Source organism: Capricornis sumatraensis, chromosome 1 (genome assembly GCF_032405125.1).
Source record: "Capricornis sumatraensis isolate serow.1 chromosome 1, serow.2, whole genome shotgun sequence".
NCBI lineage: Eukaryota > Metazoa > Chordata > Mammalia > Artiodactyla > Bovidae > Capricornis > Capricornis sumatraensis.
The window spans coordinates 240,244,687-240,270,507 of NC_091069.1; the positions used below are offsets into that span (position 1 = coordinate 240,244,687).

Consider the following 25,821-nt stretch of genomic DNA (forward strand, 5'->3'; position numbering starts at 1 on the left):
ACTGCATTTCTCAAGGCTGGACAATGACGAGAAGCCACCCTCACTCTTCCTGTGGCTGGGGCAGGGCTGGCCACCTGCACACACACAGACAGCCAGGTCTGGTGAGTCATCACACCCAGAAACAACATTGCTGTCCCCTGCTCTCTCTGTTTCTCAGTGACAATGTAGGAAAAGAAAAAAGAAGAAGAAGAAGAAAAAAGCATGTTTATTTAGATGCATTTCCTCTCCAAAATCTGACAAGGTAAATAGCACTCGTCTCTTAGGGAAGGTTATTGTTTCTCCTTTTCCAAGCTTCCTCATTCCAGGATTTTGTTGAGTCCACAAATCACATGCAGTCAGGGTGGAAAAAGACCTTAGAAACACCCTAGAAGAGGGTCAGCCAGTATAGCTACGATCACCACCTCCCATGTTGTCCACGGCAGACATCACTAATCAATCATAGCACTTATTCCCACTCAACCCAGATCAGAGCTCAGAATTAACACAATGCCCCCCCACCCCCAGGCACCTGCTACCCATGGATCAGAGTTGGCCCATCCCAGATCTATGATGGAGAAACTAAGGCCCGGAGAAGGCAAGGGATAACTTGGTCAGAGACGCACCAGAACAAGCCTCAGAGTCTGCTCCACCAGCCTCATCAGGATGAGCCTGCTGCAGCCCTGGGGGAGCTTAGCCCATCCCTGCCTCCGCCTGCCTTGACTCCTTCTCCTTTTTGAGGTCAGCCCCACTGCACAGCCTCCTCTCCAGCTGGGATGCCAGGGAACCTAATTATTCTCTCTGTGTGCATCCGGGGAAGAGTTGCATTATGTTTAAGTAAGTGTAGCTAAGAGGTGCCGCATCTCACGAGAAGGTCAAGTGCTGCATATGTATAATATAAGATTAAGATTTTCTCCTTCTGCGGTGCACTTGATAAAATAATTTTGCTGTGACCTTTACAGAAATGTAGGAGTAGAAATGGGCACAGTGGAACTTCCAGCTTCTCCCCTGGTCACAAAGTCATAAACACCATCAATCTATAACACTATTACACACCATTCAAGTGGGACAAGTGAGCAAAAGAAATGATTTTTATTTTTATTTTTTGGTAACGACAGAACAAAAGCATTGGAGGCTGAAATTCTCAAGCTGGATTACTGGAGCCGTGCTGACAGATAACGGACATGAATGCATCCTTTCCTCACGCTGCCCTGGCCTAGCCTGGTGGCACAAAGACTGTGGCAGGGGCCTCCTGCAGAGTGTCAGAGGAAGGGGCCCTGTCCAAGGTCACAGAAGAATCAGTAGGGTTTGACCGGCTCTGCCCTGTGCTTCTCAAGAGGGTGTGGGGGACTGGTATCAGCTCCTAAACTGCAGTGACAGTGGATACACCACTCTGCAAGTCTGGGAGTCAACTCTAACAAAAAGGGAAAGAGCTGTGAGTAATAATCGATATTGAAATAATAAGGTTATATGCATCCCAACAGATTCTCCAAGTAGGACTGACCATGACATTTATCCAAAAGCCTGAAGGCAGACAAAGCTGGCAGAATATTTTGGTCTGACCCATGACTTTCGCTCGAGAACCTCACCAAATATGAACAGGGAAACAGGGCTCGCAGATTCTGGAATAGGGAGGACACCCTCCTTCTGTGCAGCTGAGCAGAGCCATCAGAGGCGCCGGATCCCTGGAGGCTGTGTGAATGGCCCAGCAGCTGCTGTAACCCAGAGCAGCTGAAACAGGGTTCCTGCTGAGGGAAGGGCAGAAAAGGGGTGAAGAGCTGTATGCTCTCCGGTGACCACTTATTCCCAGGTGCTGAGAAGTCGTTTCCAGCATGCTCTGCATCCTCCCTGCCTGCACTTCCTGGATTTAATGATACAGGAGCATCACCAGCTACCTTCAGGCCTGTTAATTAAGCATGACTGAGGGGGAAGCTTGCAGTAAAGCTCAGAGGCGTGAGGGGGGCACTTGGCTCTCAGTGCCCACCTAGGGCAGACCGGAAGAGCCGTCCTTCTGAAGGCACCACGTGAGGGAGGGCTTGGGAAGGAGCAACAGGTGCAGATGCCCAGGGAGGACCATGAGGTAGCAGTGGGGAGAGATGGGCAGCCAGGGAGAGGATGTTCCCAAAGGAGACAAGGCCCGGGCTGATGGTGACGGGTTCACAGGAGCCGAGCGGGACAGGAGACCACCACCTGAACCCTCCACTGCAGAGGAAGGCGCCTGCTCTTCCTTGCCTACCCTCTCCCTGCAGCAGAGGTCTCATATTAAATGAGAGACCAGCCTTTCCTGCAGAGTACAGCTGGGGGGATGATGCTGAGCACTCTCCTCCCCCCTGTGCAACCTTCAAAGGCAAGGTTTGAGGGGTCAAACTGACCTCCACTGGCTAAAACTGGTTACAAAGTTGTGTCAATAAAAATAACATGATTAATAATAACAACAATCACCATTTAAATAGCACATTTATCAAGGGCCAGGTACTCAGGTGCTCAGCATGACTTCATTTTGTACTCATAACAGTCCTAAGAGACATAAGCTACAATTATTCCCATTTTGCCCATCAGGAAACTGAGGGCAGCTTGTCCAACACCCGAAGTCAGTGGTGGAGACAGGCACTGAACACAGGCTATCTGACTCCAGAGACTTGAGAGCTCATTTGGAATGTTTTAAAATCAGGTAAATTTCCTTGCAACCAATAAAAACCAGTGTGTATCATGTTAAATGTAAATTATGGCAATGTGACTTCCTGGGGAAGGGGTGCCAGCTTCTAAGTTATAGACGCTACTACTCCAAAGTCATAGGAAACAAGTTCTATCGGTTTTTTTTTTTTTTTTAGCCTTGGTTTCTTCATTTGTAAAAATGGAATTAATTGGCCCTATCTCATAGAGTTGTTTTGATCATTAAATAAGATAATGAATATAAAATGTTTGGTGCAGTACCTAGCATATGATAACTACTCAGTTAAAAGTAGCTGTTTCAATGCTATTCTCTCAAATAATCCTACCCTTGCCTTCTCCCACAGAGTCCAAAAGACTAAAAAAATAAAATAAAAGTAGCTGTTAATTTATTCTGTTATAAAATTATTATTGTTCACTATAAGTTCTATGAGCTTCCCCGATGGCTCAGTGGTGACGTCAGAGATGCATGGGTTCAACTCCTCGGGAAGATCCCCTGAAGGAGGAAATGGGCACCCATTCCAGTATTCTTGCCTGGAAAATCCCATGGAGAGAGGAGCCTGGCCGGCTACAGTCCATGGGGACATGACTGAGCACCTAGCACCTAGCACCATAACTAGTGTGCTGATGTTACACTTTTAAAAATTCAGCATTTGTCCCACTCCATGGAACATTCCCATCAAGGTTTAATAACCCATAGGCCTTGGCTTGAATTGCTAAGATTTAGGGATATAAACTGAAGCATATGTAACCTATGGGCAGTGACTGTCAAGAGAGAAAGTTAGCTGGAAAGTAGACATTATGGCTGGACTCAGGCAGCCCTCTTGGGCTATGAGGATTTCAGAGCAACAAGTTTAATATGCCTGGGTCTCTAACACCAGGATACAGAGTACCCTACCAGCCTGGATATATTTTACATGACAGAAAACAAGTCTCTCTATTTTAAAAAAATCATCTGACATATTTTTTCTTTCTCATTGACAACTGGAATCCTAACACATCATTTCCTTTCAATTAAGTTTTATAAGGAGGATGGTATCATTCCCATTTCACTGGTAATGACATTTGGGATCAGAGAGGTAGAACAACTTGCCTGGTATTTCACAGCTAGTCTGTGGGAGAGGCAGAATTCAAAACCAGATATGTTTGGCTTCAAAGCTGATACCCTTCCCAGTTATTGGGTTGGCCAAAAAAGTTTATTTGGGGTTTTCCATAAGACTTGAGAATGACATGTTCAGATGCACTTAAGTTCTGATGAGAGGCTTGGGAAATGGATAAGATGTATTGCTTGTCTGCTTAATGACAGCATCTTGCCCTACTTTCCCTGCTTCAAAAGGGAGGAGGGAAAACCATCTATGGTCCACGTCATATGCTGGCTCTGATCCCTCTGAGTCCCCGCCTGCCTTCATTCCTGACCAGATATAAAAATGTGATGTATGGATGTGGTTGCTGGGCATTCTGCAGAGGCCTTCTCTGAAAGGCAAATTCATCCTTCCTGTGGCTTCTGATGACTGGCTGATTTTCCAGAGGACAGGAGATAAGCAGCTCAGCAGAAGGTATGGGGTGGTTGAGTATTCACTGATACTACCTACTCCCACCTCTAGTAGGCGCCAGCTTCCTAAAACATAAGATGTTTGCTATGGACATGACAGATGGGTACCTAGAATTATTATTGTTTATTACACCCCAGTCCAAATACGCCAAAGGAGGCTATCACATTTATGCCCACAGCCTGAATAACTTCAGGATGGGACAGTGGTACAGAAGTAGCCAGCCTGCTGTCCACCAGCATCGGGGGCATAGAGCAGTGAGTGCCAAGGAAATGGCATGCACTGAAATCTGGATTTCACCATCATCAGACTAATAATCATTATAATCCTATGAAACTTCATTACTGAATTCCCCCTTTACCATTTCTACACGTAACACTCATTTGTTAATAACCAAGATAAAGGTCCATAAAACAATATTGCTCCCATGTAACACGTCTCTTTCTCCTTGCTCTCAATAAGACTCCAGAATTTCATCAGAGGAATGCAAGTGCTTCCATAAGATGTGTCAATTATTTCAAGATGACAGGTATTCGATTCCCAAATTCATCAGCAGGGGCTGAGAATGTATTGGTTCATCAAGCAGAGCATATTTCTGGAAGCGCTCTCACCATTTGGGAATCAAATAATAATTGCAATACCAACACCTTGACTTTCTAATGTATTTTTTCAAGCTAAAGGGTTTCGACACATTCCCCCACCAAACCCATTCTTAGATTCATCTTCTTTGTAGGCTTCTGAAATAGTGAAGGCGCTAGTTTTATTTCTTCCATTTTGCAGAGGAAGAAATTCAGATTCTCAATTCAGAAGCTGAGTGACTTACATAAACAAAGCAAATTGGAAGCAAAGGAGAGATAGCAGATCTTTCACTCTGAGGCTCCAATCACTTGAGTACACAGCTTCAGAAACATCACTTCTTGGATCCAGGCCCTGAGCCGGATGCTAGATATACCGCACAGAGTAAGTCAGAGCCCCCATTCTCAAGGAACATCGGCATAATGAAAGATGCTGACAGTAATGACAAAATAACATGATTAATGGGAACAGACAGGCATGTATAGAAGTGGGGAGAAAAGAGACAGTCCCCTCTCATATTAGTTGGGACAGAGGACAGGTCTTTTGGAGATGACAGTTTTGAAGCATGAATAGGAGTTTACCAGGTAGATAAAATGAAAGAAGGCATTCAAACAAAGCAAATGGCATGTGCAAGGGAACGGTGATTGGGAGAGTCAGGGATGTTTAGTCCCTTGTTGGTGCCCTTTGAGAAGACTTTGTCTTCAACGGAAGAGATATCAGCTGTTCCAAATGGGCTGAAATTAGTTTTGGAGCAGGTCAGAATGTCGTACTGAGCCTTGAAATAAGTTGGAATCATGGATGTTTCAGGAACACTCATCTCCATCACCCATCGCTGACACTCTCCTGATGAGTATCTGCCTCACTCTCTCATACAGTCCTTCTTACCCGCCTCCTTCTGACCTCCCAGAGCTAATCAAAGAAACTTTTGGACTTGGCTGGTTCTGGTTAGTAGGGTATGGGTGTTGCAGCTCTGGATGGGGCTGCCCAGATTTCTGAACCCTGAGATAAGCACCTTTCTAATGTCCTGAACACATCTGAATGCATTCTCTGTGATACATTCGTCTTTTGCCCAGAGCAGAATGATACAAGTGCAAAAGGGCCCTTCTGTAGAAAGAGTGAGAAGGTGCCACGGACTGAATGTTTGTCCCCCACCCTCCCCAACAAAGATTTCCCTGGTGGCTCAGATGGTAAAGAATATGCTCGCAATGTGGGAGACCCAGGTTCGAGCCCTTGTCCGGAAGATTCCCTGGAGAAGGGAATGGCTACCCAGTCCAGTATTCTTGCCTGGAGAATCCCATGGACAGAGGAGCCTGGCGGTCTTCAATCAATGGGGTCACAAAGAGTCAGACACGAATGAGCAATTCTGTCTGTTTCCCCGACAAATCCATACACTGAAGGCCCAACCCCCAATGTGATAGGTATTTGGAAGCAGTGCCTTTGGGAAGTAATGGGGCTTAGACTAGGTCATGAGAGTGGGGCCCCCATGATGTCTCTCTCTCTGTTTCTCTCTCTCTTCCCCAACCTGTCCCCCTTCCAGGTAACAAAGAAAGAGCATGTGAAGACTTAATCGGAAAACAACATGCTGTCCAGGAAACAGAACTTCCCCAGACACCGAATCTTCTAGTACCTTGATCTTGGACTTCCCAACCTCCAGACTTGTGAGAAATTCATGTGTGTTATTTAGACCCCTCAGTCTGTGGAATTTTGTTAGAGCAGTGCCCGCTCAGACGTAAGATGAGTTTCCCTTTTCTCCAAGGCCCTGGCCTTTCCTCCAGGCACAGGCTGATTCCTGCCTCCTGCGGAGGCCTCCTCTCTGCTCCAAATCAGGCTACACTTCCGTCCTACCCAGGCAAGGCCCAGTGTGGATTTATGATTTAATTTGTGTGTATGGCACTAAGAAATGATTTCTGGGCTGGTCACTTAAGAAATGATTAAAGACCATCATTTCAAAGCCGCAGCACTCCCTGGGGGAAGGGAAGCGGAGCGTGAGTCAGAAGGAGGTGTCAGCATAGCACAGGCTAGAGGGACGGGTGACTGGGGAGGGCAGTCGCCTGGGGGAGAGGAGGCGGGAGGGCAGGGCCCGGATGCCTCATTTTTGCGGTTGGGAGGGGTGTGCATGCCGGAGCCCTGGCCACGCCCCAAGACGGGTGAGCAGGGTCTCCCATCTCACATTCGACGCTATCTTCGTCCAGATCAGCAGGTACTATCCGAGGCAAGTGCGGGCAAAGCCTGGCCCAGGCTCCCTTTCTCGGCATCTTTACAACCTCAGAGCAGTAAACCTGGGCCTGAAGGTGGCGGAGTGTGAAGGCAGATAACAACTCATAAAGGCCTCCACCCTCCGGAAGCTCTCCGTGCACTGACATAGACCAGAAACCTGCATGCGGCAGCTCTAAATCACCCCGCCTTCTCTTCCCCACGACAGCCAAATGTCACACTGTGCCAATTTATGAGGTGTGGCTGTAAAGTTCTGAGACCAGCTAATAAGCTTTGGAAGACGCACTCGGCTCCCCTCGAGGAATTCCTCAAAGTCAGGGCTGTTCTCAGCACCTCCTGTGTTAATCAACCCAGTTGGAGACGGGAAAACCCAGCCGAGTCCTGGCTCCGCCTGCTCAGGGCTACACATTCAACACGTGGCCCAGGTGTGCCCAGAGGTGGCCATGGGCCAGCAAAATTCACCCTAAGAGTTGACCCCAAACACCAGGGTTCCAGAACCAGTTCCTAAATCCTTGCTGCCTGTGAGGTCGTGGGTGAGACCCGCTGTCACCTCTTTGGGCCACAATGGGCTCATCTGTGAAATGGGATGGGTGGGGAGTAAGACCAGCTCTGCCCCTTCACTGTTGATGGGGGCGGTGAACACATAAGACTTGATTTTCACATGTATTACACCTCCCACAGCTGCTAACCTGAGCCTCTGAAACATTCGTCATGGTAAATGACACTGAGTTTTGTTAACTACTTTTATTCTAAATAGCAAAATCAGCTGCAGGAGCACATTCTAGCTTGTTTTACAACATTCATCAGCATAGTGACAGAGAGGTTCCTGGGAAGAAAGGGGCTGAGCCCCAGGCCAGCTCTGCTGCTGAGGCGTGTGAGCCCCTCTCCGGACCACACTCACCCTTTTGGTGAAATGAATGGTTAAAATAGAGTCAATGGCTCACCTATTCCTCTAACACATACTCGCCCTTACAGTTATCCACCTATCTTCCCCCTACTTGGCACGCTCCTTTATTAAGCAGGGGCCCAGCAACACACACAGGCAAGCAAGAAGCAGTCCCAACTACGAGGCGCTCACACCCTGACCTGAAGGACCGATCCCGCTGCGGTGCAGCCAGTCCAGCCAGCACCACTGTTCCTTCTGGCTGCACCCGTGGGTCAGCTGGGGGTGCCCAGAAAGTAAAGGCCGTGCTCACCCAGCAGGTCTAAGGCAAGGTGGAGACTCGGTGCATCTGGATTCAGGCCACCTAGAGAGATTTTCCCATTAGTTTGTACGGCTTCTCCATCAATAATGATACCAGGCATAATGAAGATAAATATTTTGCAATGAACTGTCGCTTTTTCACATGGGAAAAGGCTATTCAAATCAAAGGCACTTTGGTCTCTCTCTCTTTCTTCCCCTTTATTCCATTTCATTTTCTTGGCATATTTCTGAGCTTAAAAAAAAAGGAAAGAAAAATCCACCCTGAAAAGGGAGAGGGAGGACCATGGACTATCCAGGAAAGAGTTTACTCACTGCCTAGATTCACTATTTCACAGTTCTGCTGCCACAAACACGTGCCTGTGTGGGTACTCACTGAACTGCCATCCTCCCCTGCTCCTTAGAGGTGTGGGGGGGGGGCCAGCATGGGACTGGGGACCATGGGGACCCAGGCTGGAAGGACTGTTCTGGGCTTCCAAGGAAGCTAGGGATGGGGCCAGCGGATAGATGTGATGGACACACTTGGCCTTTATTGTCATTATTATTGTGCAGGCATTAATTAACTTGACCCATGTAGCACTAACCTGTCTACTACACACAATTAAAAGCTTCAGTTATAGAGATGGGAGAATAGCAGGAGGGAACCTCACCACCTCCCCTTACCCTTCCCCAAGCTCTAGAGAAGATGCCCCTTGTGGTGCAGATGAAGCAACCCACCCCCCACTCACTTTCAGCCCATTTCATGCCATTGCTGCTGGGATCGGAGCCTTGCTCTGACAGTCTCACACTCTCTCTGTGTTTTCAGCCTCTGTCTCCAGGACGCATCCTATGAACTGTCCACCAGCAGATGTTCCACCACCTGTAACTTCCCTAACCTCCTTCCCCTCCCTGCATCCACTTGTCACCACATCCTGTCATCTCTACATTCCACTATTGTCAAATTCCCCAATTTCTGTCCCTACCTTGGTTCAGCCCTTGTCTTGTCACCAGATCCCTTATCTCCGTGACTGTGGCTCGCCTCCCCTGCACACCTGCCAGAGAAATCTGCCAGTAAGCCTCCAAGGGCACCTCCGCCTTGGCAATGACATCCTGTGCCTAGTTGTGGCTGATCCCAAGCCTTCCAGGATCAATGGCCCTGCTCACCCTTCTAGTCTCTTTGTCAGCCTCTCCCTGCCCCTAAACACCCAAGCCTGCCCAGCTGCCTGAGGTGCTCAGGGCCCTCCTCCTGGAAGTATTGGGTCCTCTGCACCTGTTCTAGAATTCTGTGTGCCCAAACCAGGGGTGTCTGTTTACTTGCCTGTCCCCCACCTCCACCAAGCTGCTCCCAGTACCTGATGCATCTTTGCCTGCTGCTGCTGCTGCTGCTAAGTCACTTCAGTTGTGTCCGACTCTGTGTGACCCCATAGACGGAAGCCCACCAGGCTCCCCGTCCCTGGGATTCTCCAGGCAAGAACACTGGAGTGGGTTGCCATTTCCCAGCACCTAAATAGCACTCATATACCCAAGTGGACTGGGTGAGAAAGTGGGTACAGGCAAGAAAAACTTTGAAGAGCTCAGACCTCATCTTAACTTTTCCTGCCATGTGACTAACCTCCTCCCAAGAGGTTACTAACATGAATCCTACTCTCTGCAGGCTCTTTTCATTCATCTGTGCACCTGAAATGTGACCACTGCCTCCGGTTTAGCTAACAGGCCACCTACCCATGTCAGCGCCCCTCATTTCCTGGTTGGCATGAATATCTCCTCCCAGAAATGCCTCCCTGCCCCACCCTAGCCCTGCTTAGCCCTGACTGGGCATTTGTGCCCTGTCTGTGTTACAGTGCAGGATATGGAGCCAGAGGCCCAGGGAGGGAGCCTGGCCCCACCTCCTGTCAGCTGTGTGACCACAACCAGACACTAACCTCTCTAAGCCTCAGGCTCCCCACCTGTAAATTAGGAATAAAAGTAGTTCCTATCTGCTTGAAATGAGTGTTAGTGGCTTAGTTGTGTCCAAGTCTTTGCGACCCCAGGGACTGTAGCCTGCTAGGCTCTTCTGTCCTTGGAGTGTTCCAGGCAAGAATACCAGAGTGGGCTGCTATTCCCTTCTCCAGGGGATCTTTCTGACCCAGGGATTGAACCTACATCTCTTGTCTCCTGCACTGCAGGCAGATTCTTTACCGTCTAAGTCACCAGGGCTCATTAATAGTATATAATGGTAGCACCTGTTGGAGGGTAAAAGTGATCATCTCTATAAAATGATTTGTAAATTAAGCAGTCAAAAGAGTTCATTGCCATCATCCTCCTCTTCCTCCTCAACACCACCACCACCACCATCGGTCTCTCTCACTGATCAGTATACTTCTGAGGGCACAGCCTGTATCCAGGCTTCTATGTTAAGATCTTGTGCAGCCCAGGGGGTGGCTTCAGGCATTTGCTGAACTGAACTCACTATAAGACTGTGCTCTTATCCCACTGGCGCTCAGCCGCTTACGTCTGTCCATGGTGGTCCTGCCGTCTTCCCACGAAACCCCTGGCTTTCTCCCAAGCTCTTCTCTTGGCCCTGAAGCAGTTTTAGGGGTCCTCTGAGTGATCCAGGATGCCCCGTGGCTCTGAGTTGACCCCCGCCGCCCATGCTGGGGAGAGCCTGCATTTAGCGCCCCTGAGACCGGGCCTCCTGCTCAGATCTCCCCACTCCTGCTGCTGCTCCATCTGCCTCGCAGGGAGGCACTCAGGCCTAACCTCTCCTTCCCCTCCCTCCCCCAGAAGTTGTGCAGCGCTGAACTCTCTGCCCACAGCAAATCCTTGGTGCCTTCGGCACCCTCCTGCCTCCCTGATGCTGGCCCCACCTCCGCACACGTGACCACTGCCTTTCGGATCTTAAAGGGATCAAATCCCCACCTCAATGGATTGTCTGTTAGACAATCAGCCCCCCACACATTCCAACCTTTTCAGATCTCCTTAGGCTCCCATGGGCTGGAAGCAGGGGAACTACATTTCCCAGAATGCTGTGCTGTGGGGTTTGGATTAGAGCCCACCAAGGAGTGGACTTCCACCAGAGGGGTGGAGGCAGAGGCGGGAACAGCCCACGGGTTTGGTAGAAGTGAAGCTTCACAGTGACCTCCGCCTGTTGTCCCTGCGCTTGCTTCTGTGCTAGAGGCAGCAGTGACCGCTGCCAATGCCATCTTCCGGCTCCTGACTCCCCGAATGTTAGTGGCCACCCTGAAAGTGCTCAGGGGTCTGCCTGACCTCTGTCTCCTGTCTCTTTCAAGAGTTTTGTAGGCATTTGTGTGCATGTGTGCCTGTGCATTTGATGCTCAGTTGTGTCCGACTCTGCGACTCCATGGACAGTAGCCCACCAGGCTCCTCTGTCCATGGGATTTTCCAGGCAACAATACCAGAGATTAGGTTGCCATTTCCTCCTCCAGGGATCTTCCTGACCCAGGAATTGAACCCATGACTCTTGTATCTCCTGCATTGGTAGGCGGGCTCTGTACCCCTTGAGCCACTGGAGAAGCCTTCCCCTATGTCAGACTGATTCTGCTTGAAATACCTGGAGTATTTCTATATCAATTCCCTTTATCCTCCCCATATACAGCTTTTTACAAAACATTTAATAGGTTGAAATAATTCTTCCCAAAGCCACCCTTTTATGCCATACACTCTGAGAAGGTGTGAAGAGTATATTCAAAGGTACCAGGAACACGTACTTCCTCAAAGACTTCATGTGCTTTGCTGATGATGGAGGGGGTGGGGTGGAACTCTGGGCATTCCTCCCCGTACCCTCTCGCCCCTCTTATCCACCTGATTCTTCCCCTCACTACACTGGAGAGAGAGAGGATGGAGATTTTGCAGTGAAAGATGTCTGACTGAACCAGAAAAGGTTGGATGTAAAGGCAACAGTCAACACTGAATACACTGTGCTGTACAGAAATTATGTAATTATGCCAGTTAATCCCAAAACAGCACAAGAGCCATGCACAATAACAGAAAATGGCCAGTGTGGGCAAGGACTTGCTCTGGGTGAGTGATGCACTCAGGCTCAGCTACCCTGCCATGCTCAACTCTCCCCCCAGCCCACGAAGGAGGTGCTGTCATTACATCTTTTAACAGATGTGGACACACCAAGATACAAGAGATTAAACAGTTTAACCCGGGTCCTACAGCTGCTTGTGACAGAGTCAAAATTCAACCCAGGTCTGTGTCACTCATGCACCTGTTCCAAGGTAAGGGAAGGTGGAGTCTGAAGCTTCAGACCACAACCTGCAGCTATTTTCACTGGCTCTCAAATCCTAAAGACACCAAGTTGTCCTTCCAGTGCCCCCTCTCTGAATCCTTCTCATAGCTGTTTCTCCCCTCCACCTTCCCCAAAACCAGTCTCCTCAGATGGTCCAAACAGTGCCCTCTGGGAGTTTCCTGGTGATCCAGTGGTTAAGATTTGGCACTTTCACTGCCATGGGGCCAGGTTCAATCCCTGGCTGAGGATCCCTAGGATCCTGCAAGAAAAACACACAAAAGAGCCCACAGCCCTCGGAAGACTCTGCCTTTGCCCCACCCCAGGTGTCCCCAGGGTAATTTAATTAAAGAAGTTCACCCTGTCTGGCAAAGAAAGTTTGAGTTTCCCCAGAAACAATTTTTTTTAGAAAGAATCTGATTAACCTTGTAAGTTGAGCAGAAATTTGGGGTAGGGGGCAGGTTGTTCCTGCTCATCTCTCCCCTGCCCTCTCTGCTTTCTTCCCTGGCTCCAGCTTAACCTTCAGAAATCCTCCTCCTCCAGGAAGCCCTCCCCTGAGCCTGAGATCTCGTCCTATCAGGGCAGTAATCACCTTTTCTGCATGACCTTCCTCTCGCCCCTTCCAACCTTGCAAGTCACTCCCCAACCTGCAAGGATTGTGCAGACCAAGAGGCAGGGCTGCTACAGTGCCAGTGCCGGGGACAGGGTGCCTCTTTAGCACCACCAGCCCCCGAGAGCCACCCCAAAGCAAAAGGACATCTGTTAAAACAGTGCACATACTTTATAGATCTAGAAGCCAGGGGGTACCTCTATGCCCTTTTGTACCCTGGGTCCCCTCTAGACATATGTAGGTGGGCCTGGGGTGGCCATTTCTACTCAGACACTCCTGTGGCCCCTACATCTTGAGTAAGGGAGGTAGCTGGGGTGCTGGTTGACAGGAGAGGAAGGCAAAGCTGCGGTGAAGAGTGATTCCTATTGGATGGCATCGCAGTGCCTCCGAGAGTATACACCAGGGATGGCAATTAGCGTACACATAGCCACACACGCACAAATTGCAGAACCATTATTTTGTAATTTCCATAACGAGGCCTTTGGAATAACAATCAAACTGAAAGGAAATGGAAGAAGAACTGCCTAGAGGGAGCTAGGACTGTCTGCCAAGGGCCTCCCCCGCCAGGCTCTCCACCATCACTATCTAAATGAATGGCTGGTCTCCAGGAGGCGGGAAGCAGATTGAGGCCTCCTCTCTCATGGGGTTTGTAGGCAGAGTTTTTCAGAGCACTTGCTCTAATGGAGTTAGGGAATTTGTGGCAGCAGCAGGTGTAAGTCTCACATAGCACCAATTAATTGGAGGCATGGACCCATTGCAATGGAGGCATGGGTGCCCTATGGCGAGAGCTATGGGCCTCTGGATGGAAGTTTGGATCCCAACTGGATGGAGGCATGGGTCTGAACTGGATGGAGGTCTGGTTCCCAACTGGTTGGAAGAATGGGTCCCAACTGAATGGAGGCCTGGGTCCCAATTGGATAGAGGGGTATATGACTTTCATTTGGATAGAGGCATATGTACCATCTAGATGGATATTCAGGTCACAGTTGGATGGATGCATAGGCCCATAAGCAGACTATCATCTTTTTGCAGGCTGAGAGCTCTATAAGCAACTCATTCTAACCTTCTGGGCCATCACTGCCCAAGTCCAAGAAAGGTATTAATTCTTTAAGAAGAAGTTATGGAGAAGTTACTTTAAAGAAGTAACTCTTTAGTGGTTGGCTGGTTGGTTTTTAAATTTATGTCTGCTCCCCACCTACTTCCTAAGACAGGCACTGTTTGGGGGCTCAGAATTGTGGTGCTGGATGCTGGATCCTGGAGATCTGTGGCGCCTGCTCACAAGTGCTGGTACCCCCAAGGACCTTCTCTGCGAGTGGAGAAGTCAGAGGGCAGGAAAAGGGACCCAGAGAAGGGAATGAACCTGCCCAGATCTATGAGAAGGCCGCTGTTCTAGAAGCTGAAGTGAAGTCGCTCAGTCATGCCCGACTCTTTGCAACCCCATGGACTGTAGCCTACTACGCTCCTCCATCCATGGGAATTTCCAGGCAAGCGTACTGGAGTGGGTTGCCATTTCCTTCTCCAGAGGATCTTCCTGATCCAGGGATCGAACCCAGGTCTCGCACACTGTAGGCAGACGCATTACCGTCTGAGCCACCAGAGAAGCTGAGTACATGGTAAGTGCTCAGAAGCTACAGGCTGAATCTGAAGCCACACTAGAAGTTCTCTTGAATTTCAAGACTCTTCTGCTACTGGATTCTTCAAAAGTTATGCCCTTGTTGCTGTGAGCCCTTACGCTCCCTAAGAAAGATGCAAGATTAAGTTTCTCTGGGCACAGCACATTCCAACTCTCAAACTCCCTCTGCTTCCCTCTATCTTCCTCTTATAGGCAGTGTCTTCTCTGTCCACACTGGCCTTATAGGCTGCTCTTTTGGAAGACCTCAGCTGGCTGTGGCTGAAGAAGGTGGTGGCTTTGCAATACTCAGGCCATGGGGTGAAGAGCTGCTGGCCTAGGCTTCTTCTACCTGTCTGCACATTGCAGATATAGGAGATCGTCTTGTGAATGGCTGGTCTTTCCTGCCACCTGGGGCCAGGGAGCTGGAGTTAGGGTACATTGCCCAACTGGTTCCTCTCCCTCTAGGAGACAGGCAGCCTCAGGCCCTATTGGCCGCCAGGACATCTCCCTGGCAGGACCCATGCTCTCCTCTGTTCTAGAGTGTGTCAGCTGCTTCTCCCACTCTTTTCTTTCTCCCTTGCTGGGCTCAGGAGATGAGCTGGTCTTGAAGTCCTCCAGCCTTTTCACACAGGACCTTTAAGAGTCTGGCTTCTGACGCCATCAAACTCGCTCTTGGCAAGGACCCTGGTTGTGGGGGGGCGGGCAGGGGGGAATGCAAGAAGTAGACAGCCATTGTTCAAGCTCCAATCCAGGCTCTGCTGCCAGTTGCTTTCCAAAGCTTGGGTAACTTGCTTTACTCTCTGGACCTTAGTTCCATTCATCTTCAAAATGGAGTGATAACAACAGCACCTACTTCAAAGATTTTTGTGAGGATTAAATGAATGGTTACTGATTGCATACTTTTAACAGAGTCTACCAGGTATTAAGGGCTCCAAAACTGGGCTCAAAGTTCTGACAGGTTAATTCATACTGAATGTCTAAACCAGTGGCAAGGTTGACCTTCCAGGGGGTCTCAACTCCTGAAATTCAGCAAAGTCAAGCCCAGAAGACCCTAGCTGCTCCTGAGCATCCTACTGCCAGTTTCCTGGTTATACCCCCAAGTTGGGCCTCCCGGGCTGTCCAGTCCCTCCCGTGTATGAATATCTGATGGTCTTTATGTTTGCACACATCCCATGCAATGTTCCTTCAGCACCCTCTCAATCCATCAGCTCCTTCTACTATGTCTTCTCCTTCCCTAGGTTTGGGACCATTTCCCAACAAGTTTACACCCAGCCATCTCATCGCCACTCACTGACACAGGCTAGAAAGCAACCATGCCTGTCAGAGGAAACGCCTTCCTAGATAATAGAGAAGGCCGGAGGGATGGTCAACACTGTGACTGGGAGTGGGGAGAGCTGTGATGGCTGAGGGGGTGCAGAGAGCAGGAAGGCACCCATTTTGTCTGTGGGAGGGAGAACAAGCTTAGGAGAAGGGACAGTGAACAGATGCCTCAGGGTTGAGCTGCAGAGCTACCAAGGGCTGCCTCTCCTGCAGGGAACAGTAGGAGGTTGGCAGGACTCAGCTCAGTGGGCTGGACCAGGTGAGGTCTGCACCCTCCTTCTAGGCTGCACCCACTCTTCCCTTCTCTCCCTCAAATGAAGTGATCCCTTTGCCAAAGCATATTTTGGAGTCTAACTCTCTTCTTTCTTCAAGTAGCACAACTGGTAAAGAATCCTCCTGCAATGCAGAAGACCCCAGTTCAATTCTTGGGTAGGGAAGACACCCTGGGGAAGGGACAGGCTACCCACTCCTATATTCTTGACCTCCCTGGTGGCTCAGATGGTAAAGAATCCACCTGCAATGCAGGAGACCTGGGTTCAATCCCTGGGTGGGGAAGATCCTCTGGAGAAGGGCATGGCAATCCATTAGAGTATTCTTGCCTGGAGAATCCCCATGTACAGAGGAGCCTGGTGGGCTACAGTCCATGGGGTTGCAAAGAGTTGGACATGACTGAGTGACTAAGCAGAGCAGAACAAGCAACTTTATGGACATATAATTAACAAACCATAACATTCATTGCAATTATACAGTTCAATGATTTTTAATAAATTTATAGAACTGTGCAACAATCACAATTCATTTTAGAACACTTCCATCATCCTTGAAAGTTCCCTCATGCCCTCATGTTAATAACTTCCCTCATGTCAATAACTTCTCCTACCTCAACTGTGGGCAACCACTGACCTATTTTTCATCTATAGATTCCCTTTTCTAGATATTTCAAGGACTTGTTCTATACATTCTTTGCATCTGGCTTCTTTCACCTGGCTTAATATTTTTGAAGTTCACACATTATGTAGCATATGTGAGTACTTCATTCTCTTTTACTGATGAATAATGCTCCATTGTATGGATGCATCACATTGTGTCTACCCATTCACCAGTAATAGACATTTGTATCATTTCCACTTCTGGCCATTATAGATAATGCTGCTGTGAACATGTATAGCCAAGCCATTGTGTGGACATATGTTTCCATTTTCTTCCATAGAAAAACCTAGGAATGGAATTTTTGGGTCATATGGTAAATTTATGTTTAAGAAATGGCCAAATTGTTTTCCAAAGGGGCTGTGTAATTTACATTCCCACCACCAGTAATGTACAAGGGACCCATTCTTTAAATTTAAAATTTAGAATTATAGCCATGCTAGTGGGCGTGTGAAATGGTTGCTCATTGTGTTTTTGATTCGCATTTCCCTGCTGACTGATGATGCTGAGCATCTTTTCATGTTCATATTAGTCATTTTTATATCTTCTTTGCTGAAATGCTTATTCAAATCTTTTGCTCATTTTTAAATGAGTTGTTTGGATTCTTACTCTTGAATTTTAAAATATTTTTTTTTATTTATTTATTTAGCTGTGTTGGGTTTTAGTTGCGGCACACAGGATCTTCATCTTCCATCTTCATTATGGTAGGCAGGATCTTTCAGTTGTGACATGTGGGATCTATACTCTGAATTTAAGTCCCTTATCAGACAGATGATACACACATATTTTCACCCAGTATGTGCCATGTCTTCTAATTTTCTTAATGGTATCTTCTGAAGAGCAAAGATTTTCATTTTGATGACATCCAACTTACCAATTTTCTCTTCTGTGGACTGTGTTTTTAGAGTCATATAAAAGAAATGACTTTTGCCCTAAGGTCACAAAATACTTTCCTAAAAGTTTTATAGTTTTGATTTTACCATTTAGGTCTCTGACCCATTTTGAGTTGATATGTGTGTATGGTGTGAGATAAGGTTCTAAGAGTTTGTGTTGAGTTCAGTTCAGTTCAGTCACTCAGTCGTGTCTGACTCTTTGTGACCCCATGAATCACAGCACGCCAGGCCTCCCTGTCCATCACCATCTCTCGGAGTTCACTCAGACTCACTTCCATTGGTTCAATGATGCCATCCAGCCATCTCATCTTCTGTCATCCCCTTCTCCTCCTGCCCCCAATCCCTCCCAGCATCAGAGTCTTTTCTTGTGTTGAGTATGGATACCCAACTGTCCCACCACTGTGCCTTCTTTCTAAATGGATACCCAGCCTACCTCGTTGGATGCTTTCCAATCACCAACGTGACTCTGACTATCCATTCATCCCCAGATGCCTCAAATGGGAGGAAAGTAACACTGCATATCTGGTGCTGAGGAGAAAGGCCCAGGGATCCTCCTTGCAGGGTGCAGAGCATACCTCTTCCCTCTTAGACTGACCTGCTCACTGTTTACACTTAGGCTGATGCAATGATGGTGGAGAACCATGAGGCGATGGAGGAGGGGGCTGGAGAGCAGCCTTCCTACCACAGAGAGAAGGAAGACATCAAGTCCCCTTATCGGCCAAACCCTTGTCCTTGGCTACTAAAAAGCCCTGCCAGCCCCTAGCTATTGCAGCTAGTATTGGGAAGCAGGAGAGACAGACATCACTAGACACTTCATCTCTAGGCACTTCATCAGATCCATGTGAGCATCACATACACTGATCTTTCTGGGGACCAGCGTCGCATGCTGCTGACCGAGATGGGGAAATGCGGGCCCTGTGACTGGAGGGTGGAGACATAGATGACAACTCAGCAGCAAGCTTCCTCCTCAGAAAGCTCCCAGAAGACAGGCTCTTGAGGCCCACGCAGAGGAACCCTGTGACAGACAAATGGAAAATGCGAGCAGACCCTCTGGCACTCCAAGTGTCTGAATTTCCAGATGGGCAGAGCTGCCAGGGTGGCAGGGATGGGGAGATGGGCTGAGGGTGTGGCTCAGCTCCAGCAGAAATGCAGGGAGTGCAGAGGTGGGGGGGGGGGGTGTGGGTCGTGGTTCAGGCATCAGATTCCCCTGCTCCAGGGACCACACTTTGAAAGCAGCCTCCTGTATCCAGCACCTAGCCACTCTTCCTCCAGAGACCACCAGACATTCCCAGAAGTCTACCCTAATCTGGTGGGTACTCACTGCTCCCACCACATGCCAGAGAGCTTTCAAAGAAGACAGCACACTGAATGGCACATGTATTCCAGCCATGGAGCTTTGTGAGCCATGAGCAGGGGACCCTTCCTCCTGGTCTCTGAGTCCCACCTCTCCCTTCCCACCCTGACTCCACTGCTGCCTCGCTCACCCCCTCTGATGCCATTCACAGGGCCTTTACCAAGAGGTCACATGCTCTGAGGAGGAGGGAGAGCTCCCCACAATGTAAGAACTGAAACAGCCTTGGTAATGACTTGGCACCAACCCTACATGTTCAGATGCAGAAACTGAAACCCAGAGGGGAGGTGACTGGTACAGGAGCCCGGACCAGGCTTGATCAGTGCCATTGCCTCTGGGCCAGGGGACCAGTACTTTCCCAGGTGAGAAACACATCAGTGGGTTTTGATAATGAAGTGACTCAAGATCTAACTGAAGGCATTTTGTTAAGAAGCAGATGGATAAGCATATTTCTAAAAGCAGGGACTATGTCGGACTTATTTAGTTAAACCCTAGAGGACTACATAAATCATTAAGAAACAGAATTAACCCTAAAGGAAAATCTTCCAATGGTTTTGCATATAAAATCTGGGACTATAAAGTCTAAAAAGAGAGACCTGAGAGCCTATCGGACATTCTAAACTTGCATTCACTCAATTATTCATGTATTAATTCAAAAAATATCTGTTGACAGAAATGCATCACTTTTGTTTAAATCTAAGAGCTCATGATGATACTGAGAATGAAAATCCTCTCTGATAAACTTTGGAGGGTGTAGGGACCAACTCATTATTTTAGAAACTGACATAGAATCAAGCATGTATCTGCCTTTCCTATATAAATTATACCTGAAGGTAACCAAATCATAATGAGGGTAAGTTTCTCCTTATAAGAGTATTTCAGCTAATATGTGCAGAAGGATAGGCAGAAGAATATTAACACTTTGCCAAGCCTAATGAAATACAGGATCTGGCCAATGGTAACGCCCACCTTTAACATCATGGGGAGACAAGCAATATGCCTCCTGATGGAAGAATGAGACAGAAGCATTCTTTTCCAAAGAAACACATCCAAATCTAATTAAGTCTCTTAAGTCCAATTTACAGAACAATGCAGGGGACAGAGGAACATGTTAAACAACATTACTGTAATGCAATTAGCATACCTAGATTATGAGACACTCTCCTGAATAAACTACCTGGTTTTTTCAACAAACAGATCACAAGAACAAAGCAAGAGAGTTGGAGGGACTAAACAGACTGAGAGACATCATAACAACTGCAATTTAAAGACTTTCTTCAGATCCTAATATAAACAACAACCTGTTTAAAAAAAAAGTGAGACACACAAAGAACTTTGAAAACTCACAGGATATTTGATGATATTAAGGGATTATTGTAAATTTGTTTAGATATGATAATAGTATTGTGGTTTTTTTTTTAAAAAAAAACCCTTATCTTTAAGAGATACACATCGAAATATTTATAGATAAACTTACATGATTTCTCAGATTTGCTTCAACACAGGGCAACAGTTGGAAACAGACTGACCTTGCATTGGTAACAGTTGAAGCTGAGAGATGAGCAGAAGTGGGTTCATGATTTTATTCTCTCTACTTTTGTGCATGTTAAAACCTTCCATTATAAATAAGTTAAAAACCTATCTTTGGTTTCTTACTAGGTGATGGTGCAGAGGATGCAACCGTGAAACCAGATTGGAAATATAACTATTCTCATGAGTCTCATGGGGCTTCCATTCTAGCGAGGGGAGAGAGAGAGGAAGAGAAACACAATAATTAAACAAATGCATAAGATAACGTCATGCGATGGTAAGTGCCTTGAAGACAGTAGAAGAGGGAAAACGAGAGTGACAGGCTTCTGTGGTGGCTCAGATGATAAAGAATCTGCCTGCAAAGTGGGGGACCTAGGTTAGAGTCCTGTGTTGGGAAAATCCCCTGGATAAGGAACAGGCAACCCACTCCAGTATTCTCGCCTGAGAAATTCCATGGACAGAGGAGCTTGGCGGGCTATAGCCCGTGGGGTCACAAAGCGTCGGACATAACCGAGTGACTAACAAACAGGGATAGAGCATGAAAAATGCTTTAGACTTCAAGGTCAGAATCAGCCATACAGAAGATCTGGGAAGTACCTTTCTAGGCAGGAGTGGCAAGTATGAAAGGCCCTGGAATGACCATGGGTGGTCTGAGAGCTAAGAAGGCTTGCGTGGCTGCAGCTCAGTGGGCCTGGATGAATTGTAAGGAGACGTGTCAGAAGGGAGAGAGAGGTCAGGTCACAGTGGGCTGGTAAGGAATTTAGTTTTTTGAACAAAGGCAATGATGGTTCTATTAAGAGAAAGAAGATGGCAGTCTCGGCTGGGCTCTGTGCCTGAGACAGAGCAAAGACTGGAACATATTTTCAGGATGAAGCTGATAGAACCCAGTGGTGGATGGAAAACTGAGTTGGGGAAGATACTGAGGAGTGGAATCAAGAATGACCTAACTTATTCAATTCAACAGCTCGATCTGTGCTGGTGCTATTTATTGAGATGTTGAAAAGTAGGGAGCAATTAGTGTGAAGGAGAAATGCAAGAGTTCTGCTTGGGTGGTATTGAGCTTGAAATGCCCATTAGCCATCCAGAGGGAGATGTCAAGTCAGCAGGTGAATATATGACTCTGGAGCTTGGGTCTGGCTGGAGATGTAAATTTTGGAGTCATTAGCATATAGATGGTATTCAGAGCTAGGAGCTTTAGCACTCACTACCGAAACAAAGACCTAAGGGGAACCCCCACTTCCTTTCCAAAGATATCTCTGGAACTTCAAATAAAATGGCTTTGGAACAGAAAGAAGTGTCAAATTGCTTTAAATTGTCAACCCCTGTGTGTGTGTGTTAGTCGCTCAGTCTATGAAATACCATGGACTGTAGCCCTCCAGGATCCTCTGTCCATGGAATTCTCCAGGCAAGAATACTGGAGTGGGTAGCCATTCCCTTCTCCAGGGGATCTTCCTGACTCCAGGACTGAACCTGAGTCTCCCACATTGCAGGCAGATTCTCTACCATCTGAGCCACCAGGAAAGCCCGTCAATCCCCAGAGCCCAGTATGTAAGACTCCATAGATTCTTGTCCAGCACATTCTCTCTTCGTATCCTGCAGTTCCTCTTCATGAACTCTTCAAGAGTCACACAAACCCTTCCTCTGACTCAGCATATGCAACTCCTACTCTCTTTGAGGACTCTTCAAAAAAGTCATGTTATTCTCATGAAGGCTTCCTGTCCCTCACACTGGGTGGAAATGACCTTTCTTCCTCTGACTCACGCTGACCTGCATCTGCCTTCCTCTGAGATCTCCCTGTTCCCAACCCAACGCAGCGACTGTGCGGGCACAGTCAGCCTCAGACAGACTGTGATGGCCGCAGGAGCAGAGATTGTGTTAGTCTCACTTTTGTGTCCTGACACAAAGGGGATGGGTGTTTGCAACCAGCATCTCCTTAGTGGTTGTTCCAGTGAAGGGTCCTCCATTGCTGAAGGTTTACAAACCTTGTGCCAAGGCAGAGCCAGACCAGGTCAACAGAGGAAATTGGGCAGGAAGCAAGTCTCCTTGGCTTTTGAGGAGGATCCTATGTAATGAAGTGGCCTTGCTCACTCCCCAAAGCCTCCAGCTGTGTGGAAAGAAAGAAGACAGGACCAGGCAGACCCCCTCTGAACCTACGGGCCACACTTCCGCAGTGGTACAATGAACACTTGGCCTCAGGCATCATTTTTGATTATATGTAGAATCAGAGCTTACCACCTGGTGTCCTTCTCAGGTGTAGAACTCCCTCTTTCATGCCTCAAACCTGTGTCACACCTGGCCATCCATCCCACAACTCTCAAGGTATATTTTAAGGGCGCAGAATAATGCAAACATTTGTCTAAAACTGCAAAACCAGGGTGTTACATAGAATGAAGAAAGTATCAGACATACAATTATTGAATAAATTAATTACTTGACTGTACATCCGGAGAAGGCAATGGCACCCCACTCCAGTACTCTCGCCTGGAAAATCCCACGGACAGAGGAGCCTGGTGGGCTGTAGTCCATGGGGTTGCTAAGAGTTGGACACAACTGAGCGACTTCACTTTCACTTCTCACTTTCATGCATTGGAGAAGGAAATGGCAACCCACTCCAGTGTTCTTGCCTGGAGAATCCCAGGGACAGGGGAGCCTAGTGGGCTGCCATCTATGGGGTCACACAGAGTCAGACACGACTGAAGCGACTTAGCAGCAGCAGCAGCACATCATTTTTACTTTATTACCATCTCTACCCACTCCATCCCAAACTCCTCACAGTAATAAGCAAGTGACCTGGGCTAATGAAAAGAGGAAGATCGCCTGAAACAGTGGCCTTGCCAGTCCGTTCCTTACCTCCCTGGGCCCAGGACTCTTCCCCAAACTCTAGGGCTCAGCCTCCTGTTAGCCTGGTCAGTTCTACTGACAGTAATGCTGGTCAATGAGCCCAGAGACACCTGGCTTTCCACCTTGGACATGATCAAAGGTCAAGCCCCACTGATCCAGAACAGCACAGGTGAGTTGTGGTTCCTTGGCTACCCAATGCCAAGAGAAATGTAGGAAGCCCTGAACATCAGACCAGCCAAGAGTGAAGACCTGAATGCTTTACAGGCTGCCCAGAGTCTCTTTCTATAACCAAGCCAGCTTGATGGACTATTTCAGGCGCACAGAGGGTAAAGCATACTCTGGGAGGCAAAGCGCTCTGTGCCAGGTTGGACAGAGTGGCACCTGACCCAACAGTGTCAAATACAGACAGAGGTCCAACTCTGTGACTGTCATTGCATTTACATGATGTGAAACTGGCATTCAGTTTTTTCAATAGCTCTTTCATAGTTAAACTAATTTGGGAAATCCTGCATAGCACATCTCCCTCCTACAGATTCAGGCTAGATGTTCCCAGAAAGACTCTGGAAAGTGTCATAGTAAAGAGACCTATTTGTGTTTAATTTAGCAGTTCTCAGTCATTCACGCACATGACCACCGTCTCTCACATTGCTACAGTGTGCATTTGAGGAAATGCTACTCAACAGCTCCACAATCAAACCATTCTAACTTTCTCTTTTTTTTTTTTCAAACATGACATGTCAGTGGGACTCAAGTGGCCATCAGTGTCTTTAATACAAGGTCACCAATGTCACATTTCAGAGCAAACACTGGAGGCTCAGAGTGGTGCAGTGCGTGGCCTAGGATCACTCAGCAGGTTATGGGATAATAGCAAGAGGACCTAGGGCTCCAGAAACCAGACCAGTGCTTGAGGTCTGGGAGGATGCATGTGAGCAAGCACACCAGAACTCAGCTCACAGAACTTGGGTCAGCCTCAATCCAACCTGGCAAAGCCTTACCCAGCTCTAAGGCCTGTTCACTAGCACACCTGTATCCATCTGACCTTCTTCATCAGAAGACCGAAAAAACTTCCCTGCCCCAAGACAGCCCCACTGGCCTCTACTGCTGCTGGAAGTCCTGCTCTAAACTGTCTTCCGTGGGGTTCAAGGTTCTCCTCCATTAACTCATAAAAGGCAGGCAACCTGACAAAGAAGCAGCAGAGATCCCTTAGAAAACCCTTGCTAAGAACTTGCAAAACTGATGACCCACAAGAAGGCTTGGCTTGATCCGATAGAACACAAGAAGGTTTTGTTTTCAATTGAACTGATCGTCTTAAAAAGAGTGCGCTACAAAAATTTGCTCAAAAGGATGAAAGGCCTAAATTAAGACCTAAAACTACTTATAAAATTCTCAGAAGAAAACAGATATAAATCATGTTCTTGGATTTAGGTAATGATTTCTTAACTGTGACACCAAACACACAAGCAGCAAAAAGAAACAATAGGCCAATTGGATTTCATAAAAATTAAACTTGTGCTTCCAAGGATACCACTGAAAAACAGTGAAAGGACAACCCACAGAATGGGAGGAAATATTTGCAAATCATATATCTGAGAAGGGACTAGCATCCACAATATGTGAAAACTCTTACAAATCAACAATAAAAAGGCAAATAACCTAGTTTAAAGATGGGCAAATTGGTTGAACCGACATTTGTCTGAAAATGTACAAATAACCACAATAAGCATATGAAAAGACACACAATAACATTAGTCATTAGGGAAATGCAAATTAAAACTACAGTGAGGTACTACTTCATATCCACCAGGATGGCTGTAATCAAAAAATGGACAATAACAAATATTGGTGAGGATGTGGGGAAACTGGAACCCTTATATATTGTTAGTGGGGGCGTAAAATGGTGTACCTGCTCTGTAAAACCATTCTGCAGTTCTTCAAAAGGTTAAACATAGAGTTAGCATATGATCTAGAATGCCCATTCTCAAACCCAGAAGAACTGAAAACTTATGTCCATGTAATAGCTTGTGCACAAATGTATATTATTATTCATAATAGCTAACCCAATGCCCATCGACTGATGAACAGATTAACAAAATGTGGGATCTCTACCACGGAATATTGTTCAGTTATAAAAAGAAAAGTGATAACATGGAGAACCTTGAAAACATTATGCTGGGTGAAATAAGCCAGTTATAAAAGACCATATACTGCATGGTTCCATTTACATGAAATGTTCAGAATATGCAAATCCACAGAGATGGAAAGTAGGTGAGTAGGCAGAGGGGACAAAACTCCCTCCTTTCCTCTTTTCTCCATCCCCCTCCTCCCTCTTCGCTCCACTGT

The 25,821-nt window shown here is 47.4% G+C and overlaps 1 protein-coding gene across 1 annotated transcript in view; it reads right to left on the minus strand.

Moving 5' to 3' along the window:
- Positions 1-25,821, minus strand: part of EPHB1 (EPH receptor B1) — a 316,781-nt gene that overhangs the window by 162,400 nt on the left and 128,560 nt on the right. The window lies entirely within an intron of this gene.